The sequence below is a fragment of the Thermobia domestica genome, chromosome 5 (genome assembly GCF_964235325.1).
Source record: "Thermobia domestica chromosome 5, izTheDome1.hap1.1, whole genome shotgun sequence".
Lineage (NCBI taxonomy): Eukaryota > Metazoa > Arthropoda > Insecta > Zygentoma > Lepismatidae > Thermobia > Thermobia domestica.
The window spans coordinates 294641729-294666407 of NC_137458.1; positions in this window are offsets into that span (position 1 = coordinate 294641729).

The following is a 24679-nucleotide window of genomic DNA, read 5'->3' on the forward strand; positions in this document are numbered from 1 at the left end:
TGGAAGATGAAACACGCGTCGGGTCGTCCGTGTGTGAAGGACAGTGATTAAAAGACTTCATAATTTCCTTGCGACAATAATTTTCCACTAGCAGTCCCAGACTCTTGTCTTTTTTCTTTTTCTTTCTATTAAATCCTATCCTATTACATTATGATGGTTTTCCTTTTGACTGCGGAATTTTTGTTTGTTCTGTGGCGTAATCATTGCAGTTATTACTTTAAGTTTAAACTATGCATTGTTTTCTTTCATAAAATTTCCTATAAAAAACAATCGAGATGAAATTGTTAAAGATGACATAGCAAAACATTTTTAGAAATATTCAACTAATTACTGTAGAATAGTATAATAATTGTAAAATATTCTCAAAGTTAACAAGGCACGCAGTTTAAGAATCTGGATGTTTGTTGCAAAAGAGCAAAGATTACACCAACAGTTTTTAAGAAATAAAATTACAGTGAATGAATACAAAACAAACTAATGTCTCGTAGTTGTTAAATTACAGATGCGTAAAGTAAGGTATAGCTTAACTTTAGAACGTTTCTCCGTCAGGCCGTACCGTCCTAAAAGTCCTACCATATTTATCTATAAATTAGAGTATAAATTTGTGTACATCCACCAGGACAGAAAGTTTTTTTGGTGGAAAGAGTATGAACTCTAGTTTTAGCGCAAAAAATAATTAGTACAGTAATTGAAGCTCAAATTTTAATGAAAAAGGAACAAATTAGTAACAAGTTGAAAATTGGTACAGATGTAGGAAATGATGTTCTAAACAACATACTAAAAGTCTCCTGAAATCCCAGGTGACCTTCGCCGCCATATTGGAAAATAACCGCCGGAAGTGTCAAGTGAACAATACCCAGATACAAAATAGCAATATCTTCGTTATGGTTGAACATTAAGAGATAAACTTGGTGTCGTTTTATAGAACATAAATAACACAATATTTTTAAAATAAAAACAATTTTTCAAAAAACGCATACTTTTAGCAATATTTAGCTCTAAATTCTAAAATTCCTTAAAATTTTATTGAACTTAGGATGTAATTATTAACAAGTTAAAATTTGACATAGATATTGATAAAGATTATTTAAATAACATACTAAAATCCCACAACTTCTTCGTTTGCCATATTGTAAAATGTACAAATGTCCGAAGTAATTGAAAGACAATATTTTGTTAAGTGAAATACAAAATGTGGACCGGGCTAAATATTTGAGAAACTGTAAATAGAGTCGATCCGAAGCCAATTGGAATCAATGGTGGTGCAAGGGGGAAACATTACAACGTGTTTAAGGTTGTCCCCCGCCATCTTGGAATCAACTTGTTTATTTTAAATGGCAATATGGTCATGCGACATTATACAACATCCTCGCTCGAAGAGATACCCAATGGTAAGATTATTTTTCCAAAACCTACAACTGTTTTGAAGTTGTGAATAGATTTAGGATATGTTATATCTGAAATGCTGTGAAATGTGCTATGCGAAGTTTCGAATTGAAGGATAAAGTAAAAAGCAAGCTTTGTAACATCTCACATTACGTATTCTTTAATAATCAGGAAAAGAGAGAGCTAACACATATGAGACAATTACAATCACATGACATGTTCAGCATGTCCACCGTTCTGTTCTATGCACATCCTTAACCTTGAGACACAGTGCTTGTTCACTCTGCGAAGCATAGTTGGTTATATTTGTTCACAGACAGTAATAATTCTCCTTTTCAGGTAGCCAATGTCAATAATTTTACACTGGTAAACAATAGCTTTAAAGTGCCCACAAAGATAGAAATCCAACGGAGGTAGTTCGGGGACCTTGCTGGCCACTCAACTGGCCCATGCCGACCCATCCAACAACTGGTAAAGTGTTCATTGAACCATCGATTACATTAAGACCATAATGCCGCGGTGCCCCATCTTGTTGTCAAATTTGATGAAATCACCCTTCCTCGTCCAACAAGTGGCATAACAGTGTTTTCAAGCATATCTCCATATTGTGCAGCATCCAAGATCCCATCAATGAAAACAGGTCCAATAAGTTTTTCGCCCCATATTCCACACCACAGCATTACTTTACCTGCACCTTGCATCTTTGATGCATCTATCAAATTAAGATTTGTATTATCCCAATACTGGATGTTTTGGTTGCTTATCTCACCTGTTACAAAGAAATTTGTCTCATCACTAAAAACAATGCTATGAGGAAACACTCGGTTATGAGCTATCTGGGCCAACGCCTACTCATAAAACTCCATTGGTCTATGGGGCCGCGGTGGCTCAGTGGTAGAGCGTTCACTTCTGGTGCTTGGGGTTCCGGGTTCGATCGCAGCCCCCGCCAAGTGAACTTTGTGGTGGACAAACACCGTGTGCGTGGGTTTTCTCGGGGTTCTCCTGTTTCCTCCCACTTTCTTCATTCCACCATTTCATTCATCACTCATCATCACCGTCTCCTTTAGCCTAATCGGCATAACCGTGGGACGTTAAACTCAAAGATTTCATTTCATTTCCATTGGTCTATCTAAATCATCCTCTGGCAGTTTTTGTTTCAACTTTAAATTTTAGGGGTGCCACTTTTTCCTTTTTAACATTCTTTGAACAATTTTGACACTAACATTATGTTCACTTGATAGACGTCACACACTCTCCATCAGAGCCGTAGCTAGATATTTCGGCGCCCGGGGCGAAGTAGAATTCGGCGCCCCCTACACTCACTTTATCAATCATTATATATATATATATATATATATAAAAGAAAAGCAGCTTTTGTTGTTATGCTACGCTGAATTTTTATTAATCTTGGAAAGGCCATTGCAAAAACCAAAAACGATCATTATGTATCCTTTTTCAAATAAAAGCTGTTTTCAAGTCTCTTATTTTGGACTTTTTGTTAAACTTGACAAAATTACCTTTGGTTGTCTACAAATGCACTAGGAGAACAGTTATGGAAAGTTACTACTATTTACAACGTTTCATACTAGGGATGCACGCGAGACGCGAGAAGTCTCGTCTCGTCTCGCGTCTCGTCTCGCATTTGCGAGACGAGACACGAGACGAGACTGAAAATTTTATGCGAGACGCGAGACGAGACTAAACCATGCGAGACGAGACGCGAGACGAGACTCAGTTAAGTCTCGCACGAGAAGTCTCGCGAGACTTCTCGCAGTCTCGCAACATTTATGAATTACATGTAATTATATATTTAGTGATTTTACATTTATTGAATTTTCTAAGTTGAGCGTTAATGCCTCCAGGAACAAAAAAGTCATTGGGGCAATAGACATTTATGAGATTTATTATTATTCAAGGTTGATTTTCAGAATTAAAGCCTTCTTTAGTTTCTAAACATCATTAAAAAAGAAAAGCTTTGTAAATTGGAAATTTATTACAACATCGATTTCGGACTTTATTTTGCGACACAAACACATACACGCGGGCGCGCACGAATACATGAACTTCTGTTTTTTGGTCTGAAAAGCGAATAAGACTCCCTATTGCTGCGAAATGTGACATTTCTGTTGTTTCTGTCTTTTTCACATTACTACTAGTGATTTATGTTGGGGGATGGCGGGGAAATCCCCTCTCGTCAAAGTTTATCCCGGGTCCGGCTCGCAGAAATAACATGATATTTTTACATGGAATAAGTATTTTCTTTCTATATATTTATCAAAAACATCCCCCTCTAGTTCGGAAGTTTAATTCAAACACTGGTTTGGTAGGATGGCCCTATAGGTTTGATGCGAGATGATAGGAATGGCCCTATATCTGTCAGTAATTTTATTTTCTAGATCTGGCAACACTACATAAGTTGAAAGCGAAAGTTGATAAAATGCGATAATGCAACATTGCTAAAAGCGCGAACGAACCAAAAGAATTGGGTCGTATTGTGTTGTGAGGAGTTCTTTTGTTGTCTACAAGCGCTTTTGGTGGTATAAAAACATCTTTATAATGGAAAATCACCCTTCAAGGAAACGACCAAAACGTGTAAGAGCCAAATATTGCTGGAGACCTCTAAGCTGGAAAACAATGTTGGATCCAGCAACAATTTATGCTGGTTTTGCTGTAAATTATGCTATTAATAATCCTTTGGGGATCCCATGGTACCATCTGTACCATACGGGGTGTTTCATGGTACATTGCGATATAACTCTCCTATTTGAGCGTTTTCGTCCGTTTTTTTTTTTTTTTTTTTTAGTTTTTCAAGTCCAGAGGCATTGTAGAAAACCTTACGTATGGTTTCACACCTTCCTGCGTCGAGATATAGGAGGTGATGACGTCATAATTCTAAAATATATATATTTTCTTTTAATATTGAGGGGCCGGTCTATGTTCATTATTTTTTGGCGGGCTTATTTTTACACGTACAAGATTGAAATTTTGTACAAATATTTAGTACACCGAGTAGTATTTACCAGATTTTTTTCAGATTTCTGCGTTAAAACAGGGGGGATCCAGAGGGGTAAAAATTGAAAAAAGGGATATTTGAACAAAAAATCCCTTTCTTCGCGATTTTCCCGCCTTAAATACATGATGGAGACAAGTGAATGGTACCACCTGAAAGGCAGTTCCATTGTGAATGATCCTAGGGTAATTAGGGATGTCTCAGGGAATGTTTAAAAATTTTCCTCTGTATACGGGAATATGGGACATTGTCGGTATATATTTTTTTGGCGGGCTTACTTTTGCACCTGGAAAATTGGAATTCTGCATAAACATTCAGCCCACCTAGTAGTATTTATCAGATTTTATTCAGATCTCTGCGTTAAAACAGCGGGGTCCAGATGGGCTAAAAGTTGAAAAAAAGGATATGTAGACCCAAAAAAATCTCTTTTTTCGGGATTTTCCCGCCTTAGATACATGATGGAGACACGTGAGTCATACCGCCTAAAAGGCAGTTCTTCTAAGCTGAAGAGAATGATGGGCGAAACATGACCCTAGGGTAATTAGGGATGTCTCAGGAAATTTTTTACCTGAGATCATGGTGTTTTACGGTAATTTGGGGCATGGTGGGAATTCCTGATAAAATTTCTCCCGCCCTTACTATCCAAGATAGAAACTTGTAATTTGGCACACACATTTAGTATACCAAGTACTATTTATCAATTTTTTTAGATGGCTACGTTCACACAGGGCCGCTCCAGAGGGGCCCAAAGTGCGAGAAAAATTCCCTCCGTAATTTTCCCTTTGACAACATTTTTCCCGCTCCTGGTATATGGTATGAGCATGCAGGTGGTGGAAAGCCAGCTTCATTTTCAAGAGAATGAAGTATGAACCATGATCCTAGGATAAATAGTGACGATGCAGTAGCTACTTGACTGAAAGTCTAAAACATAGCCCAAAAACCCGGGTACCGGAAAGGGTTAATTTGACGAAAATTAATAGTCCAGGAATCAAATTCCAGCACAACTTTTCTTTTAATTTGGAGCGGAGGGGACACAAGTGCGGATACCATGTTGAACTCTAGGTTCCGTCTCCTTAGGATGTTATAAACATTCATCCCATGGAAAGCAATGGCCAACCACCAAGGATTCAGCTTGCCAAGTAAGTTCTGATTACTTCAGCCCCTATTCTACAACTGTTTGAAGTTCGAAAATATTATTGTTCCTCTCGTTTACCTTTATTTTTAACATTCCCGCACAAACAGCAGCTTGAATATGTCTCTTCACTCTTCTCACTTTCATATCTTCATTCTCACCGTCACACAGTGGGGCCAAACCAGGCAATTCTTAGCAAAAACTCGAAAAATGAAGTAAAAGATTGACTCGATATAATTTGTTATAATGAAACCTTAATAATGCACACATAAGATAGTGTGCAGGAAAAGACGTGATAGCAGTTTACAATGAACTCATGGGACGTATAAATTTAGTTATCCGCCGAAGCCGGAAAGGCGCTGCTTAGTGACAGAAGAAAGGAAATTGACTTTGAATGCGACTATTCCTACATTGCATGTAGATATTCAGTGGCTGGTAAAAATGGTGACACGTCCGATATGTATACCGACATTCGTTTTGCATATTTAGAATGTTGATGTGATGTGTAGTCAATAATCATATTTGAAATGATGCTAATATCTATCATATCCCTATGATAATCCCCTACTTAACATCATATTTGGAAAATGCTGTGGTACTGAAAGCATATAAACTATGGTCAAACGATAGAATGGCGTTTTAGTAGAAAATATGACATAATATGTCTGTGGTTTTTTAATATGTCGTAGCGGAAACATTGTTCTTACTGTACGCAAAGAGAAAACCTGCACATATTTGCTTTCTTGAGAAATATAGCGCATTAAAATGTTTGAGGAAAACCGCATTCTGGATGCAATGCTGTTTTTGAATTGAGCTGGAATGAATGTGAGAGCAAGTGTTAGGTTATTAGACGTGTGATCCCCATGCACGCAGTGACAAAGTTGAATATAGATCGATTCTGGAATTTTGAACCCAGATCTCGTTGGGGGGCTTCGCCCCAGGACCCATCTTGTTTCTAACATCTAGTCATACTTCTCTGGCATTCACTAACAGAACTAAACTCTAGTCAAACGTATTTGATTAATGGTGGCGACATTTTGAAACGCCAATGCTAAACCATCTATGGCCTATAAGGTAGAACTATATTCCAAATGGTGTTGATCAATTCAGTATTGTGTTTTTTGTGATGCGTGCACAGAAGTGACATTGGAATCAACTGTAATGAGCCTACGCTCGCTCCAGCTCAGAGTGTCCCAATCAAACCCTGAAATGAGCTCACGTAATACACGATGCAATACCGGTATATGAAACAACCTGAACAGGTTACTGATGCTTGTAAATCATAATGGGCCTTATGCAGAGTCGTTCTGACGCTTAATTAGTGCCATACTCAAGAGTTCAACTAACGTATGTTTCCTGCAGTAGTCAGACTTTTAGTATGACGCTAATCATACGACAAAACGACCCTGCATAAGGCGGCATATGTTTAATATATCTGATAATATATTCATATCGAGAACTTGTGATGAGATAATTTTTATGTATTGAAGCGTCCTTGCATCTTCATTGTCATAACGAATCCTCCACAACATTGAAATAATTTTGAGAAGCAAGAACTTCTCTTCAATTTTATTACTCTTCAGTTGTAAAATGAATAAGTACACTTTTTTCTTTCATGCGTAAGAATGTAAGCCAATCGTAAATTTCCAAATCAAAGCATATTGCCCATGCGTTTGTTTATGCCAATCACATAATCTGTTATATAATTTAGGCGCGAATATAAGGAATGTTTCCTTTTATGATGTAGAACTCTGTTTCTGATGAAATAATGTCGAAATAACATTATTGTAGCCACTGCACACACCGAAATAATTGGTTTCCTTTCAATTTTCTGCTTCATATTGCGAATTCTTATTTTTGCCAAGAATTCAGTGCTTTGGCCCCACTGTGCGTCAAGATTAATCTGATTGGGTAGAAAAACGTTTTGAATTAAGCAAACTCATCACTGTCAAAACACCGAACACGACTTTGCTCGTTTCTGATTATGAAAATGCTCCTGCGTACACTATAAGTCATTACTCGGCAGCTTGTATACCACATGTCATTAAGAATTCATAATTCATATAATTTCATATCATCTACAATAACTCTTTAAGTAATAAGTAAAAACTTGTTGTGACTTATTTAAACTCTTGGATTGCGAGCGAAGCGAGCAAGAAAATTTTTAAGAAATCTACGTATTTCATTGATAACCGACAGCAATATTGATCGAATAGGGCGCCAATACTTTCTGGGGGCGACTCGTCTTTTACTCATGTCCAACACTACTTTTTCTTTCTCCTTGCTCGTCCGGCGCCCCCTTGCTATCAGCGCCCGGGGCGGGCGCCCCGCTGGCCCCCCCCTTAGCTACGGCTCTGCTCTCCATAGGACTTTTCACCACTACACCCAACACACCTGCTGATGTGTCTGGATCAGTTGCATTTCGTGGTCGTCCTGATCGAGGTAAATCATCAACATATCCCTTTGCCATGAATTTGCGGATTAGTTTTCGTACAACACTGTCTGTCACCGGCTCGCGATTAGGATGTCGCTCTTTAAAGACAGATGCTATTGCTGAACTGCGTTTTCCAGCCAAAAGGAAGATTTCGATTCTTTCCTCTCGAGTTAGCATCCTGTCCCACCTACAAAAAAAAAAAAAAAAAAAAAAAAAAAAAAAAAAATGATAAAGAGTCAGTCGGTTCCCGTCTATACAATGTTCCACACATAACAAAATTTAAGTCTAAATCATAACACATTCTAGCCTAAATCCATTCATAACTTCAAAACCCTTGCAGATTTTGAAAAATGCTCTACCGTAGGATCTCTCGGCATTGGGCAAAATGTTCGATACAGGGCTAATACAAATCTTAATTAGATAGATGCTTCAAAGATGCAAGGTGCAGGTAAGGTAATGGTGTGGTGTAGAATATGGGGCGAAAAACTTATTGGACCTGTTCTCATTGATGGGACCTATTGGACCTATTTTCATTGATGGAACCTTGGATGCTGCACAATATGGAGATATGCTTAAAAACACTTTATGCCACTTTTTGTTGGAAGAGGAAGGGTGATTTCATCAAATTGGGAACAAGATAGGGTACCGAATTATGGTCGTAATGTTACCGATGGCTCAATGAACACTTTCCCGATTGTTAGATAGGTCGGCATGGATAAGTTGAGTGGCCTGCAAGGCCCCCGACCTAACTCTGTTGGATTTTTATCTTTGTGGGCACTTTAAAGCTATTGTTTACCAGTGTAAAGTTATTGACATTGGCTACCTGAATAGGAGAATTATTACTGTCTGTGAACAAATATAACCAACTATGCTTCGCAGAGTGCACAAGCACTGTGTCTCAAGGTTAAGGATGTGCATAGAACAGAACGGTGGACATGCTGAACATGTCATGTGATTGTAATTGTCTCATGTGTGTTAGCTCTCTCTTTTCCTGGTTATTAAAGAATACGTAATGTGAGATGTTACAAAGTGATCACGAAATTATAACCATAGAGATTCAGGCAAACCAAACAACCAAAGTAGCAGAGACATATAATATAAAGAAAACAAACTGGAATAAGTTTAAAGATAATTTAAAGTTACCACAAATAGAAGAAGATAGTAATATTACACAAATAATACAGGAAATAGAGTTAGTAACCAAAGAAGCACTAAAAGATGCTACCCCAACAAATAAGGAAATTAAGAAATACGAAGACTTTTGGAACCCCAAACTCCAGAGGTTGAAACGAATAGCAACATCAGCAAGAAAAAGCTACCAATCAACACTTCATCCCATTCTGAAGGAAAGGAGATTGGAAAAATACAGAATTGCTAAAAGGGAATACAAAGAAGAACTATTAGAGGCAAAAAAGAAAAGTTGGGATTTATTCCTAAAAAAGAATATAGAATCAGATCCATGGGGAACACCCTACAAACTAATTACACAAAAAGTCAACCCTCTAATATTGAGCACAGTTAAAAAACCTGATGGAATGCTAACTACGAACAGAGAGGAAACATTAACGGCATTAGCAAATAAGTTCTTCCCAAAGGATATAAAGGAGACAGATACGGAAAGTAACATCGAGTTAAGAAACAAAATGATGGAGGAAACCATTGATACTGTACCCGAAGAAGATCTGGTAACAAATGAGGAGATGGAAAAGATAATGAAGAAACTTAAAAACAAAAAAGCACCAGGAATAGATGGACTAAAGAATGAAATATACAAAAAGGCAAAAGATATTTGAACACCATATCTAGCTAGACTATTTAACTGGTTACTTAAGAAGCAACTTTTCCCAGATTCCTGGAAAGTTTCAAAGTTAAGTATCCTATCTAAAGGACCAGAAAAGGACGCCTCAGAAGTTGGATCTTATAGACCCATTTGCTTGCTTAAAAACATTTCCAAAATTTTTGAAAGAATAATCCTAAACAGGTTACAAAAATATAGAGACGTTAAGGATGATCAATTACAATATGGTTTTAGAACTGGAAAATCAACAGAAGACGCCATAAATAGATTAGTAGATAATATAAAGGAAAAAAGGTACGAACGAAAATATGTCTTAGCACTCTTTATAGATATTGAAGGAGCTTTTGACAATCTTTGGTTTCCCTCTCTTCTAGAAAATTTCAGAAAATTAAATTTGCCTAAATGCATAATAAACTTAATAAGAAATTACTTATTAAACAGGAAAATCATAATACCGAACGAAGAAGGAGACATAGAAATTGAGACCGAGAAAGGTTGCCCACAAGGTTCTATCCTGGGACCAACTTTATGGGACATTGAGCTACAACCATGCTTGGAAGTACTAAACAAGATGCAGGAAGTAGACATAGTTGTTGCATTTGCCGACGATATTGCAATAACAGCAAGTGGAAATAGCAGAAGAGAATTAGAAATTAAAACTGCAAAAATAATAGAACAATTAGACAAGTGGAGCAAAGATAGTAAACTAAAACTATCAACGAGCAAAACTAAATACCTAATTTTTGGAACAAAGTTACAACGAAACCCAATAATAAAGCTAAATAATATAAACATAAAAAGAGAACAAAAGATAAGATATCTGGGAATAATATTAGATGAAAAACTAAATTTTGATGCACATTTTAAATATATAACAACTAGAGGGAACAGCATAGCAAATAAATTAATTACGATAGCTAGAAACAAATACAAACTACCATTGAAAATAATAAATTTGTACCAAGAAACCATTTTAGCAGCTGCAATAACATATGCATCAAGTGTTTGGATTGGGAGAACATTAGAAAATAAAACATATAAGAATAGACTAAATAGACCACAAAGAAACATACTCATAAGATTAAGTGGAGCTTTTTCATCAACATCACATAGCTCATTAAGTATAATATTAGAATATAATTGCTCGAATATTAGAATTAGCTCGATTTGAAATCATGGCCTGATTAAACTGTAAAGCGAAAGCCATGAGAAATGTAAGCCGTACTGTGGAATACTTTTAGTGTTGCTCACGAGAGAGGACACTGCTTGCATCTCATCTCGTCTCGATAACGAGAGCACAATAGATTTTTTTTTTTAAATAAAAGGACAGCCTCAAATGTCGTGAGCACCAATATATGTATATACTGTAGTTTTTACCATCAAGGATGAGACCTGCACGGTCGTATTTCTGAACCTAAGCAGAAGCCCAACCCGGGGCTCGGCTCGGTTCAACTGAGCAAACAGCTCGAGCCGGCTCGGTTGGAATGAGCCATCGGCTCGGCTCAATTGAGCCGATGACCTGAGCCGACTCGTTCGGAATGGGATCGGCCCTGGTGAGCCATCGGTTTTTGCCGTCTCGGTTAGGTGAGGTGTTTACCATTAAAATTTACCATATTTTCCAATATTTTATCATATATATCTCGAATAACCCCTCCAACCATAATTATCAACATTAAATCTCCTTGTCTTTATATATGTGACTGTGTATAGCTGTGTTGAAATGGCTCCCATTATGAATGATTAATAAAAGGGATAATTCAAAATTGATCACTTTTCTGAATATCTTATCATAGGCTATGTGGAGAAATTACTAATTTTTCAGTATTAACATATTGGTTTATTAGTCTGTTTTTCTGTTAGTATCAATCATTATAAAGAATTCTAGTGACAAAAGAAATCATATTTAACTTTAAATTATCTTCATAATACTCTTTAATATAGACAGAATATTCCTATATTGTCTTTAGCTTTATAATTTTCCTATGGTATTTTTAAATTCCTCATATTTAGAATTTCTTGCGAGAAGAATAATCGTCATCTAGTTTCTACATATTATTATTATTATTATTATTATTATTATTATTATTATTATTATTATTATTATTATTATTATTATTATTATTATTATTATTATTAACAATATTATAAAAAGCCTATTCCGGATAACAATGTTGTTATTTGTATAATATGGGCAGCTCGTGGAAACATAATTGTATGCTACATTTTCTGACTTTCGAGTAAGTATGAAAAGAAAGTTTATCATTCCTATGCAATTCGATACAATGACACATACCAAACAAGTTTCCCTTCTGGTTTAATACCAATCCGGTCCACGTAATAACTTAATTTTACCAGAAGTGACAATTAACATGATGTTCGCTAAATCCTCTCGTATCATGGTAAAAACGAAATGAAATCTTTAAGTTTTATGTCCAACGGTTTTGCCGGTTAGGCTAAAGGAGACGGTGATGATGAGAGATGAGTGAAATGGTGGAATGAAGAAAGTGTGAGGAAACGGGAGAATCCAGAGAAAACCCACGAGCACGGTGTTTGTCCACCACAAAGTCCACACGGCGCGAGCTGTGATCGAACTAGGGACCCCAAGCACCGGAGGTGAACGCTCTACTACTGAGCTACCCCCACACACACACACATCATGGTAAATAAAGTGATGACTTCGCTTCTTCATATTTTGTATGGCGTTCTCTTTTATCTTATTCATTGGAGGCAAACGTTCTTAAACCAGCCATACACTGACGTATTTTTCCGCCGTAGCCATAAAATTTCATGCGCTAGTCTTGTTAGCAGCTGTCAATACGTTAGTGTATGGGACCTCGCGTAAGTTTACGCACCGAATTTTTATACGCTGGAAAAGTCTGGCTGCTTTTAACTTCGAGCGTAAATACGGCGCGTAAAAACGGCTCAGATGAAAGGGTTTTCGAGCAGCAGGTAGTCTCTTGCCCTTTCCACGGCCTTCTTCCTGGTCTGGTCTTATTGTTTTCAGAAGAGAAAACCTGTTCTTGTGTTGTCCTCGCGAATCGTTGCTGAAGTTTGCTGGTAGACTCACCAGATATCATCATTCTAATCTAATTTCAGTCTTTCCATACAAGATACGATTTTGGCTAAACTAATATTTCCTGTTGCACAAAACGAGACATTATTTCCTAATTAAAATTCATAATTAATTTTGAGTGCACAGAGAAAAAGGTATTTAAATCCAATACTTCCTAATCTGAATTCGCAAATTATCAGAGCTCCTCCGTGGCTATATAGTCAGCGCACACGTCCTCGGTGCGGGGAGCCCTGTTCGATCCTAGGCGGGAGTTCATGCGGTTCGGGTTCTACTTCTCATATCGGCTCGCTAAACTTATCGAACCTGATGCCTTTCGACTACGAATTTAAGATTTAATTTAATATTTGGACATTAGTTTCTTTTTTTTTTCACAGGTAAAGGCGCATATAAAGATGAAGTCACACCTTCAGAGTTACCCACGTTGTGATACTGAAATGAAATCTTTGAGTTCAACTTCCCACGATTATGCCCTTTAGACTAAAGGATACAATAATTAAGGCAAGTGAATGATGAGAGAATTGATGGAATGAAATGTGGGAGGAAACGAGAGTACCCTGAGAAAACCCACGGACATGATGTTGCCCACACAAACTTATTTGCACGGGGATTGAACCAGGGACCTCACGCAGCAGAAATAAGTGCTTTAGCACTGAGCCGCTGTGGCCCGCTATTGTGATATTTAAAAAAAAAGTATGACTGTCAATAGCATTTGACCAATTCTTGCCGAATTGAAAATTATCTATAAATCATATGTTGCTCCTACTATTGAGTATTGTTCTCCTATCTGGTCTATGGCCTGCCCTACTCATTTATAAAATTAAATTCCGTAATTAATTTCTTTTTAGCCATTGTATCCTACCGAGTACCTCACCTCCGAACACTTCCAAAAAATAACGTTTTAAAATCCCTCAATATCAAACCTCCCCTAGTGAGAAACAAAATTTCTGGCCTGATATTTTTCCAAAAAATATTAAATGGCCACATAACATATGAAGAGTTGTTAAGTCAGATCAATTTTCGCGTACCCGCTAGAACAACACGGTCTAGTGATCTCTTTTACACTCGAGCGGTGAGAATACTTTTGTCCAAAGGTCCCTTCTAAACAAAATTATCAGTACCTATAATCAGTTACAAGAAACTGTAGACGTTTTTTCAAGTGAGTATACTTTCAGATCATCTATAAATAAGCTATTTGTGTAAAGTCGCTGTTGTCTTGTACCATCTTGACCTCAAATTTTTATTAAATTATCAAATTGTTAAAATGTTTCAGAGTAAAATGGCCTAGTGCTGTATCTGAATCCTGTTATAAATAAATAAATAAATAAATAAATGATGCCACGCTATTTACAAAAATGAATAAAGAAAAAGAAAGAAAAGTGAAAAATAAGGTTAGCGCATCCAGCAGCAATGTTTCTTCCAGGCATACTTGCGGGAACATGGTTGCCTCCGGCCGAACACAAATAAATCTGATCCCAATAACAAAGATAAATTACATTTCACTCTTGTGCAGGACACTTCTTCACCAACTAACGCTTCCCTGAAAGCATCACCAGCATTAAAGCTATAGCTACCTACGAAGTAAGTTTAAATAGTAGTAATCCTGACCTCGAACAAGATACTATCCGATATTTCCCTGATAACACGGAGCAAATCATTGAGTTTGAATATCGAAATTCGATTACGATTCTTGCCATTTTGACAATGTGCTGCTTGTTATTTTAAGTACTTTCTCAACTTTACAAGAATTTATAGCGAAATAGGTTCAGAAAGTAACTATTTTTTTTCACGCGATCTTGACATTACTCGTAAAAAAAGAATTAATAAACCACGAGATATAATGTTTCTTTCTTGCTTCCCAGCCGTAAAAGTTCTGGTTCAATTCGAGATACCGGCCATGTTGAATATTTTTCAACATTGTATTATATCTCATCATGATGGGGATATGTTTACGAACACTTACCTGAAAAGTACAATAGATGTAAGCCCAAAAGAGATCATAACTAAGACCAGAATTGAAAATTACATCCAGAAAATACACTCATAAATTTATATTAACTTATTAAAGCATTTCTCAATCTCAGTGTTGGGAGTACTATCAAACCTTCCTAGATAAATATCAACTTAAGGTATATTGCCATAAAATATTATGTAACACTCAATACTTGTCATTTAAATAATTTATTTCACGAACAACTCAATCGTTGTAAGTAGTATATGCATCATTATTAGGAGAATTGACATAATTGTCGCAATCCGCTACTTAATAGTGTATATTTTTCATAGACATTACATATTGAACATAGTAGAAACTCATCTTCAAGACTGCTTCGTGTGGATGTTTCCATATTGCAGGCTATTAATTAAACATTTATTTATGAAATATGAACTATCACCTAAGGCGTTTTTCAGAAATTCGAAAAAAAAATTCTTCCTCAAGAGTAAGCTACCCGTTGTGGATCTTTCCAAGAAAAAATAGTTATGTCATATTGTCCGGTTATTAATAAACCATTTATTTATCAATTACGAACAAAATTAACTGACTCGTGTTTGAGAAAATATCTCGAAAAAACTCACAGGCAAGAGTAAACTAACCTTTTTGTATTTTTACCACAGAAATAACTTATGCCAGATAATAAAAGTGGTAATGAAATATTGATATACGAGCAGAATCGTTAGAGTCATTTTCGATAAAATCGCGTTTGTCTTTTTATTTTCATCTATCAGTGAACTTCCTTTATTTTGGGGGATAGGAAGAAAATTCGAAAACCTTCCCTTGGAAATCTGATAAAAGGATTAAGTTTAGAAACTTATCACCCAAATTTAAAGAAAATTATCCGATGTTGAGTTCGCCCTTACTACTCCTCAATTGATTTGTATGTATATGTGGAAACCTTCAAGTTCGGGTGGATTTTACCCTCATGTCACATACCCGACAGCAAGAACGAAGAAAAAAGTCATTAAATGTAGGGATGCATTCGAGTCGAGTCGAGTCGAGATTTAAGCCTGTCTCGACTCGACTCGAGAAAATGTTGTCTCGACTCGAAAATATGTTTCTGTCTCGACTCGTGTCTCGACTCGACAGTCTCTGTCTCGACTCGACTCGAATTCGAGTCGAGACGTCTCGAAATTCGAGTCGAGACAAAATGTACGAGTTAAAATATACGCACACATCAGCCAGACCATCATGACTACCTACCTAATTGTCAGTATGTCGACTTTTGGCATGGATAAAAACGGCGACACGCCTTGGCATACACGCAATGATCCTTGATAGGTCGCTGGAGAGAGCTGGCACCACATGTGCTCACTCAGCTCACCTAATTCCCGTAAATTCCGGGAACGGGGGCGATGTGTTCTGACGTGACGTTCAATCACATCCCACAAGGGACATCACTCAAATGTCCGGCTCCTATTTCAATGAAACTTTTTTTGCTGATAGAAGGCATGTATGCATCATTACTTGTGATGACAAATTTTTGCCATGGTGCATGTTTTCTATTTTTTTTAAATAACTTTTAAGAGTTGTGATGTGGTTATTAGAGATTACTACAGAAGTCCCTTACTACCCTTTGTAAACGGAGCGTTAATGAAGAAAAGTGAAGAAAAAACATGTGGATACATATAAGTCCTGGGGGGAAGTCGTATGGTAGATATGACCTTGATGGCAGCCATCTTGAAATCCGAAATTTTGAATTAAGGTCAAGTTTTCAAAATGGGAATAGGGTAATATGATACATAATTTCGGGCTAGAATTTCATTAGAAAAATAATGGTGAGGTTAGTTTCAAGATACACCCATTTGGGGGAAAGTTATAGGCATATTAATTGTTTTTACTTACTGTGTGCGTAAGTCCCTTCTTACTTTCGTCTCAAAATCTGTAAATCGATCGCAACGGCAGAGCCCGGTTTCGCACTAGTGTTTAGAAATCTTTAAACTCACTTGAGGCAATATTTGAGGATTATTGTATTGTATTTTGCCTTTAATTAAATTTGAACCCACTTTATGATCTTGTGTAAAGTATCACTAAAAGAGAATTTCTGTTTTTATGGAGAACGTAAGCATAGCAATTATAAAAGGTGAGTAAGGTGCGTATGTATTTATAAGAAAGTTTATTTTACGAGTCTTTTGTGGTTCCGCCAACCTATTCTTTAGTTGTTTTTTTTTTTCAAATTACTCATATCTCATAAATAAAAGAGCTATTATAAAATCTCTTACCACTATTCTTTAATACTTATAAAATTTTATTTATTGTAAAAGCACTGGCGAGATATTTCTTATCGCCCACTAAAATTATGGTGGAGCTCCTTCGTGGCTAACGGTTAGCATACTTGCCTTTGGCGTGGGAAACCTGGGCTTGATTCCCGGTGGGAGTTCATGTGGTTCGGATTCCACGTTAATCAGTAGGTCCACGTCTCACATAGCCTCGCTGCTGAACGGGACGTTAAACTCAGAATCAATTCAACTCAAAATTATGGTTTTGACTTTATTATGATGTCATTAGTTTAAACGCCCAACTGCCCAGTAATTATAAACATTGACTACATTATAAAATTGTAATTTGTGACGACTAAAATATCAGAAATTAAAGATTATTCTTTGGGTTTTGGAACATTTTGAAAAACGTGAAAAACTGGTACTGCACCGATACAACACACCTTTTGGATTGGTCATTGTGTAAAGTGATACAAACTAAAGAAGAATTACACTTTATGAAGTTGTATTAGGACTTATTATTTAGAAATAAACACCAAATAAGTGTAATAGTTCATATCCGTATCAAATACCAAGTTTATGATGAATCAACTACACAAAGTAGGATCCAAAAACGCTCATTGCAATTTGTTCCATCCTTCAGTCGAACCAGGAACTGAAACATAAAGAGTGACATTTTCTTTTTAAAGATACTTTGTCCAGCTAACTATTGTGAAGGTTTATGTCAGTAGAAGGAATTGCATTCCATTATACAAGCGCAGTTTCACAACTTAATGTACACATTACTAAATATCGAACACCCTTGTACATATGATTAGCGTACGCGTCTTTGGTGAGGGAGACCTAGGTTCGATTTCCGATGGGAACTCCTGTGGTTCTGAACCCACGTTAATTTGTAAGTTCACGTCTCATATAGCCTTGATGCTGAAACGGACACTAAACTCTAATCTAATACTAAATACAAATATTTAAAGAAAAATGATGACGCAGCAAGATGACATGAATTTGGCTATCAAATCCATTTTGTGTTTTCAGTTATTTTCTAGTAGTAGTTTTTCTAGGCATCCTTTGAAAAGACAGTGATGCAAATTTCGTAACTGCGAATTCCTGTTAGAAGCCATGAAATTATCCGATTAGATGCAAAAATTTCTCGTCCACTAACATAGATACCGTAAATTTACAATATCTAACAATAAATAATTTTGAAACATATCGCTTTCGAGGGAAAAAATGAAGTGAAATCTTTGAGTTTTACGTCCCACGATTATGTCGGTTAGGCTAAAGGAGAGGGGAGATGATGAGAAATTAGTGAAATCGTGGAATGAAGAAAGTGGGAGGAACGGAAGAACCCCGAGGAAACCCACGCACACGGTGTTTGTCCACCACAAAGTTCACTTGGTGCTAGGATCGAACCAGGGTCCCCAAGCACCAGAGGTGAACGATCTACCACTGAGCCACCGCGGCCCCGCTTTAGAGGGGCCATGACGTATAGTTGAACTCATTCTCTTTGTATGAAAGGCATTATTTATGGCCCCTGCATGATAGGATCACAAACAAAATTTAAAAATATTATGTGCACTTTCTTTTAACAAACATTATATTGTCTTTTATGGTGTGGAAGGGAATGTTATGTTCGAAAAAAAAGTCCTTAACACGATTCTTGTTGCTACACACTGCATGTTCCTAGCCACAGAAAAGATGCAGCGATAGGTAGGCTATTTTTCAATTGCTTTACATTAGCTTGATGTTTCAAGTCTTTTGTGTGTTTCTGAAGTTCACTTTTACCACAAAAGTGCTCAATATTAACATGTCTTACATAGCTTTGGTTCGATTCTCAACACGGACTGCAACTACCCGTTAAATTGTGCATCCGAAAGGCACTCTTTGTTAAACCTAGCTTATCACCGCTCATCTTAATAATATATATAACTTCACCGCGAAGCAAATGTTGCATTTCTCTCTTTCATCCTAACACAAAACAAAACTAACCACAGCTGTGACACGAAGGAGCTATTTCGAAAAGAAACAAGCTGTGTTTCATAGAGATGTGTACCAAATGATAGAAGTATAAAGTATTGTTTTCTTTCCTGTTTATTGATATCAGTTGGTGTTCTTAATGAGTTTACTCATTAGTTTAAAAAGAGGATATATGGAATTTGGACATATGTTGTACGTATTCTCCTGAGAAATTGATGAGACCAGAAAAATTATAAGGACAGATGAAATAGGTTTAAGCGCATCTACGTGACTTTATCAAATATTTATTTTCATAATGGTACCACGCGGAAAACTTGGTATAAGCCTACTTTTATCTTTGCCTCCCTCTGTTAGCTGATTTGTATCATATATATCAGATGGTTTTGATATTTCTTCTGATCATTAAAACAACAATGGTACCTGTGTGCGTGCAGAAATGCAAAAGCACAAGGTAACTTCCTATTTGTTTTGGAAACAACAAACCCATTTCACGTGTGCGAGAGAAATTGAGCACAGCGAGATCGGGTGTTTACTCATGGTCAGTTCGCAGGAGGAGTCCATGGTAAAAGATTTGACTATCTCGAAAACACTCGCAAAACCTTACAAATACAAAAGACTTCGCTTCAAAGAAAGTTTAGACACAGATGTTTCAATTTTCTTTTAGCATCTTTCTTCAGCAAAAGAGTCGGTTCATTGTATTCGAAAAAGGGAAGGGAGAAAGGGTGAATTTATATTTTATGTGGGGGGTAACGTTGTAAGTAGTATAAACAATACATACCGCTTTCGACTCTGTACTGAAGCACTTCCTTTAGCGGTATATCACTAGATCTATCTTGACCCTCATCCCACCTCAAGTTGTAAAGTAGAAAGGGACAGAAGTATTCAACATGACTGCGCACTTGAGTTTCAGTTTACAATACTAAAACCAGTGAGCAAGTAAACAGTCTCTTGTAGGATCGTGTTTTACTTCTTGAATTTATTTTTGAACATTTCTGTGAATTCAACCATTACTTTCGCTCCAACCCAGGGATGCCACATTTATGATTTCGTACTAGATTTAGTGATTTTACTATTGAACTAGTGATCTAGTACGTACTTTGGGTAAATAGGCACATTCTAGTGATTTTTTTTGCATTTTTTTCTGATGCAGACAAATGAGAAGGAAATGGTTCTTAAAATAAAAGGAAGAAGTATATTGCAGTTCAAAACAAATGTAGAAACCTTAAATTATTTTTTCTTTTCCCTCTGACTGAATGAAACCCCTGCTGTGTAACGACCTTAGGTAAACAACGGCTATCTTTGGTCCGCTACCTCCTTTTGTTAGCCGACATGAGATGGATTACTTTTTTTTCTGGAAGAAAGTGAAGAAATAATTATCCAGTACATTTACGTTTTGTCAGTCACACAGGCGCAGTCTGTACTTGTTTCCTAACGATTTTTTTTGCAACATAACATAAATGAAACATATGTACCAGAAAATAGAGGCAGTACAAACGGAAATTTTCATCTGTGACACATTTGATGAGAAATATAGTTAGATGTCACGTGCAAGCACTCTAAACATGTCCTATCCTGTAATTCTATTCGTATGTTTATGTAGGTGAGACTGAGAAATCAAGAAACAATAATAACTGGTTTCTTCCAGGGGAAAAATCTAAATGTGAAGGGGTGTTACACTGGGACTTTAATTGCGTCCTTTGTACAAGATTAACAAGCAATAGCAATTTTTAAATTTATTTTAGTTCTTGGGGAGAGGAAGATGGAAGCGAACCCTCGTAAGGACCTCTGCAAGGAAACATGAATACTATCCGCCACTGTTTGTTACATTACACAAAATAGTTTTATATATATATATATTGAGTTTTAGTCAGGGTTTTCATTCTGCAGGAGAGGGGGGATAGTAATACCTGACGAACATTTTCTATTCTCAGAGTGTTGCAATGATAGCATTTCCTCCATTATAACTTGGCCAAGCTAGTTGCATTATATGTAAGGATTAAGTTAGCCTAAAAAGCTTAAATTTCTATGGCTGTTTTACTCTGTAGCCATGTTTCTCATTTTCGGTCTACGGGACTCTGTGTCCGGAAATTTTCGATGGCTTCCAAGTCGGAAAATAAGTGTATCAAAGGCATATATATTATATCTATGGTTATATGAGGCATGGATCTACAGTTTAACGTGGGATACCGGTAACAACTTCATGAGCTTCCATCGTAAATCGAACCAGAGTCTCCCGCGATCAAGGCGTATGTGTTAACCATACAGCCACGAGGAAATTCACATAAGCACACACACATATATATTGTTGAGTTGATTTTGACTTTACCGTCTCTTTCAGCAGCGAGGATATATGAAATGTAGACCTACTGATTAACGTGGAATCCGAACTACATGAGCTCGCGCCGGGAATTGAACCCGAGTCTTCCACGGCAAAGACGCGTACACTAGCCGCGGAGTTCACACACACACACACAGAATCAGAGCCCTCACACACCAAATGTGAGAGCTGTGCCACTGAGTCACAGCGGCCACGGGGCTAGGTCGAGTCCACTTTACGTTCATAGTTTCTTAGTACATAAATGTTACGATTATGAAATAGATTTTCCTTAATGAGCTGCATAACAACAAAAGCTTTCGAAATGCATTAAACAATTAGCTCGATTTGAGTGTGAACTTAAAGTTATATCAGAGTGTAAATACGGATACGCACCAAAGCTCGAAAACTTAATACACTATTTCTCCTATATAGTCAGCATGTATCAAGCAATCGTTCAGCTTTCATTTGAGAGGATGGAAATCGAAGGCCCCTGAACAACTATGTTACTAATGTGCGGAATGTATTTATCTTACAGTGAACTGCTTTGATGCCAAGTGGCCAAACTCCAAAATTGAAATTTTCCAGGTGTGAAAGTTGAAGTTCAACATCTCATGAACAATCCATATTTCTTTTATGTTGGGAACCAAAACCATAACGACTGTATGTAGTTCATTGTTTTATAACTTAGTGTTTACAAAAATCCTTTTTAAAAATACCTATTCATAGAAGTGAATGGTACTTATCTGCACTAGTTCTTGGCATCCAAGCAGTCCATTTATTGTAATACTAGCTTAATATACCCATTCTTCGCATGGGGGCTGTATTTGGAAGTCAACATCTGTGGAAGTGTCACCATTCATTTCAGTGACCGCGAAAACTATGTATTTGACACTAGTATAATCAATATGGGCTATTTACACATGTCTCGGTATTCCTCACCCGCTGACACCCGGCCCGCATACAGTAGTAGCTGAATTTGCAAGTCATCGCTGATGGAAGTGTCACCATTGATCTCAGCGACCGTGAAAACTATGGATTTGACACTAATGTCGATCAATTTGGATTACTTTTACTACATGTCTCGCTAAACTCCACCCTGAGACCCCTTGGTTCCAATTTTGACAAAAACGCTTTGCCTTAGACTGGGACCTGGACCAAGGTATCCGTGACCAAAATTTGGTAACTCTCGGTCAACTTGTCTGGTCCCCATGTCGGTCCCAGTAAACGCCCCCCCCCCGAGTCCCTCTGGTTCGAAATTTAAAAAAACGCTTCGTCTTGATCTGGGGCCTGGACTAAGGTACCCGTGACCAAATTTTGGGAACTCTCGGTCCACTCGTCTGGTCCCCACGTCGCACACAGACAGACAGACAAACACACAAACCAACTCTTTATTTTATTTATATTAGGTAAGATATATTATGTAAAATAGTCTCGTATCATAATATGTGATGTACAACAAATGTTACATTATATATTATCCGTAGCTCGTGATATGCTGCAACATATTAAAGCCTCAGAATAGTTGGGCAAGCGAATAATCCAGAAGTTACGTAACCCTATTGCATTCATGGGAACGAAAACACAATAATTATAACTATGCTAAATTACTATAGACTACCAACTGCTCATTCAGAGAATTTATGAAGTTCACTTTATTGCAATAGTTTTATACAAACTAGATTTAGACTACGGATAATAGTTTTATACAAACTAGATAATCAATTATTATTATTATTATCATTATATTTGCAGTACAACCAAATACAACGACATTAAATTAGTTCTAATTAACTGAATTGAGCTGAAAATTAAATCTTGATCTTTAAAGATTAACTATTAATTTTATGCGTTCTGTACCTTTCTGAAGGAATAAATGCTGGAATTGGTTTCAAGGCTGTTTCTCAGTGAATACTTTCTTCAAAATAATATTAAAAATTATAGAAAGATTTTCGAGACATTCGAGTCGAGTCGAGATTTTTAAGAGTCGAAATACGTTTGTCTCGACTCGTCTCGAATTTTACAAAGTGTGTCTCGACTCGAATCTCAACTCGAATTCGAGTCGAGTCGAGTCGAGATTCGAGACATGTCTCGACTCGAGCGCATCCCTAATTAAATGTTTAAAACTTTTTTCAATGCAGTAAATTACTAAAGACTACATTTAAAGAAAACATGAAAATAAACAGTGATAAACTGGCAATAAACGAAAACCGGAGTAGAACTGAATTTAACCTGACCCCGCATGCTAACACCGGGCGGCGGTAATTTTGTTACCGGAAAATTCGTCATGGTAATTTCATCACCGGTAATTTTGTCACCAAAATATTACCATATAGGTAATTTCGTCACCGAAAATAATGTTACAATAATTTCATCACCAGTGTCTTTTAGAACATAATACAAGTACAATGAATGAATGAACTCGAAAAAGTTTTTGAAATTGTTTTCTTTAATCTTCAACTGAAGCAAAACTATGCAGCATAATCAAAATAGATTATTATTATTATTAAATAAAGAGTCACATATTTTAGATATCGTATTTGAGACAAGAGATAAAAGTTTCCAGTAATTCTATCACAGAAATATTGTCTTATAGGAAATTTTGTCACGGTTATTTCTTCACTTTTGTTGAATTAGAGACAAAGCAAACGATGAAACAGCTTACGTTATTTTAATAAAATTTAGAAAACAATTCAGTTGGTGTTGAACTCTGCAAAATTGAGTTTCTGGTACTCGACGCAAAAACAAGCACCAGTAGAAGAAAATAATGTCTGCTTGAGCAAATGTTAAAAGAACAGGCAACATGGGGCACTAATGGGTTCATTATTCACTATTTACAAATACAGTAAAACCTGTCTTCAACGGACCCTTTATTAAACGGAAAACTGTCTTAAACGGAAATATTTCACCGTCTCATGAATTTTGGAGAACAAAACGTGTAAAAAGTCCCTTCATTAAGCGGAAACTGTGTTACGCGGACAACGGAAAGAAAAATAAACATTTAACGGAAAATTCTGAGTTCCGGACTACAGCGTTTAAAAGATGTTTAGACATTTTGTGAGACATGTACATTACACTGTCTGCGATAAAATGCTAGTTCTTTTGTTAAATATTTCTGGACAGTGTTTACCTTCCCCAACCACTACTCATTTTCACCCCCACAAATTGTCCTTAATCCCCGCAACTTAATCAAAAATCATACGGAACGTCGGAAAGAAGAAAACGAGATAGAGGAAGAAGAGGAATACGATACCGAGTTCGAAGAAGAATGTAGAATAAATACATATCAAGATGCTCTCAGAAGTTTAAAGGAACTGCAAAAATTTGCCTTACGGAAAAATGA